The sequence below is a fragment of the Mauremys mutica genome, chromosome 26 (assembly GCF_020497125.1).
Source record: "Mauremys mutica isolate MM-2020 ecotype Southern chromosome 26, ASM2049712v1, whole genome shotgun sequence".
NCBI lineage: Eukaryota > Metazoa > Chordata > Testudines > Geoemydidae > Mauremys > Mauremys mutica.
In genome coordinates, this window is record NC_059097.1 from 4,925,903 (window position 1) to 4,928,988 (window position 3,086).

A 3,086-nucleotide genomic window follows, 5' to 3' on the forward strand; every position below is an offset into this window, starting at 1 on the left:
AGCAGGTCAGACAAGATCATCACACTGGTCCCTTCTGACCTTAAAGGTTCTGAGTCTAACAGGGGGAGGGAAGTAAAGGATTTTTTTTTTAAATATAAACCAAACATAATACCTGGATGACTCCAACTGCTCATTTTACAGTCTTGCCCCTTTTTTTGTCCCATGTGTGTTTAATGATCTGGTAGGATGTGGGACACTGATTCTCTCATTCAATTGATAAACTAGTACAAAGTGACTGAAACTAAAACCAATTCCCAGGGGAGGAAACATCACATCATAGCATTGGCTGGGAAGTGAACCCAGGTCAACTGCTTGGAAGGCAGCTATACTCACCACTATACCATCAATGCAGCTGGTTGAAAGTCCCTGATTTTTCACACTTGGTGTCTGGTCACCCTACTGCTCAGTTTGAGACAAATGTCTCTGTGTTCTCTGCCGTTCATGGTGGGGAGTTTCCCCACTGATAACAGTTCTTGCTGGGGTCGGGGAGGGGAGAGAGAAAGAGGGGTTTGCTCTGTTTCATTCCTCTCCATTTTCTGTTCCTCCCCATCCCTTCAAGGGTCCTCCCTTCCATTTCAGACTGTGTAGTGACACCCTCCCCGCACCCAGGACTCTCGAGCCTCTGGAGCAGCACGATCCCATGAGATCCTTAGTGACCAAGGGTCTTTTCCAACTTCCAGGAGACCCAGCTTGAGTCTAAAGCGCTCTTCCTTCCTGGGGATCCTCTCTCCCTTCCTGGAGATCAAGGTCATGAAGCCTCTGCCTTGCCTCCTGGCTCTGAATTAATGTCCCATTTCTCACTATGTGCTCGAAAGAAACAAATGTTTCTAACCCAGGTGAGCGGAGTTAATTCAGCTGGAATCCTTCACCCACATTCCTTAGGAGATACAGACTCTCTGTGACACAGACTGACTGGGGTTCATCTCTGCATGTCCCCAATGGGGAAGGAAAGACACTGAGGGCGAAGGAAGAAGATGGACAGAAGGAGTCACATGGCGCTAGACCAGAATAGGACATTTTTCTGCCTGTTAAAATATACTAGACTCTAATTACTTAAAACAAAACAAAAACCCACCAGCTTCTGTTTGAACCATCAGCTTTTCACAGAGCAGCCAAAGTGGTGAACCATAGACACACGTAACCACCTCCAGCCCAATTTTGTCTAAGAAGCACCTATAGTGGCTCATGCAGGAGGAAATACAGCTGTGGGTGTGAGTTCAGGCCTCACCCAGAGCGTTGGTTTTCATTAGCCACGGAGCTTCCCCCACTTGCTTTACCCAATTCACATGGAAAGTGCCATAGGAGGGTGATGAGAGTAAATTCTAAACTCTGAAATGCAGAGGTTGGCTCACAGATTGGGATAAGGGGTTTGAAGAGAAAAAGCTCTAAGAGTATAAAACCAGACAGTCTCCAGGGGCAGGTTCGGTACAACGCCTCAACAGGGAGCCATTCGGGGGAGGGGGTTTCACTTCCTCTGTTCAATGTCCTGAGAGGTATTTGAAGGTGAAGATAACACCATGGCTAACAGGTGACTGGCACGTCCTGGGTTAAAGAAAGGAAGGGACCTGGGTTAATAGTCTGAAGATTTGTGTTACCATCACCTCTCTGACCCCCCTTCAGTGCAGGGGCAGCTGTTTCCATGGCAGAGAGCCTGGCACTTAGGAGACTTTCTACACTTGCTGTTTTGAAGCAATTCAGTAAAATAACAGTGGAGCTACAATGTCTGGTCCAAAATTTCAGCCGCCCCTGGTGCAAAAACGCTATTTTAGGATCTACATTGGAGGCTCCCGGCACTAGGACACCTGACCAGAGAGCTCAGTGGGGGCGTAACAGCTGCTGACTCTGAGGGTCCTGGGCTAAATCCACTTGCAGGGGGAAGTGTTTTGATTTATTTGATGGCTAATGAGCACCAGCTACCAGGGGAGAAGCCCTGAGAGTCGCTGCCACTCCAGGTGCTGCTGGGGCAGGGGGGAGCCCCAGGGGGCCAGCTGCTGCTCTGGCCACCCCAGAAGTGCTGCCAGAGGCCACCAAGCTGTGGCTGCTCCTGCTGCCCTCGGGACCACTGGTCAAGTGGTCCCCAGGCCAGCCGCATTGGCCGCTGCTTGGGCGGCCCCTGGAGCCAGTTGATTGAGTGGCCCTGGAGTCAGCCACTGAGGCCACTGCAGAAGTCATGGAGGTTGCAGGAAGTCACAGAATCCATCACTTCCACCACCTCCATGACAGACACGGAGACAAACCCCTCCCTGCTGTGACTGCAGTTCCTGGAAGGAAAGAGAAGAACAGAAAGTGACGAGAGAAAGAAAGAGAGAGACTCCCTGTCACCTCTCTCCCTGCTGCCTCCCCCCTTGTATTCTGTAACCCCATCTCACTGGGTTCCCTGTGCTGGTGCCATGGGGGTGACACTAGAGTTCTGGGGATTTGGGGGGAGGGGAAGGGGGCTCTTCACTTCTCAGCATTTCACACAAATTTGTCTTTGGGCTGAAGTTTCTCCTGTGGGGCCTCTCAGTCAGAGCTGTACCCCACCCCCTTCAGTGTGTGGGGGCGTGTAAATTGCAGAGTAGGCAGAGAAGTCACCCATAAAGGGTCATATTGTTCTGGTGACTGGTTCTGACCTGGGTCCCACGTCCTCTGACACAGGCTCATGTGCAGAACATGGGAGCTCTGGCTTGTCCTAAATGCTGTAGAGTGTGAGTTCCTGGAAAGGGCAGGGGAGAGGGAGCAAGAGAAGAAAAGGCAGAGACATTGGAGATGAGGAGTTGGGGGGATTGAAGAAGGAGAGAACAGAGAGACAATAAATGATTGAAGCAGAACAGGTGTCCCAACTCCATCTTGCTCATCACAGGTGTTCAGAGAGACAGGTAGTTGCAGGTTTTCCAGGGTCAAGTCTGAACTTTGATTCTAACAATGTGCGTTGAACTATCAAGGGGATCTCCACATACCTGAGCTCTTCCCCCCTCCCTTTTTGTTGCATCACATCGGGATCATCATTTGTTGCATCACAGGAGCAGGAACGAAGTCTGACAACCAAACTTGATCACAAGCAGAGAACTCCTTTATTCCCCTCCAGCAGGCTCTTATATACAATT

The 3,086-nt window shown here is 50.3% G+C and overlaps 1 non-coding gene across 1 annotated transcript; it reads right to left on the reverse strand.

The window, feature by feature from the left end:
* Window positions 1-278: 278 nt before the first annotated feature.
* Window positions 279-350, reverse strand: TRNAG-UCC. Its single transcript has one exon. It is a non-coding gene; the product is annotated as a tRNA-Gly (tRNA).
* Between the last annotated feature and the right edge of the window lie 2,736 nt (window positions 351-3,086).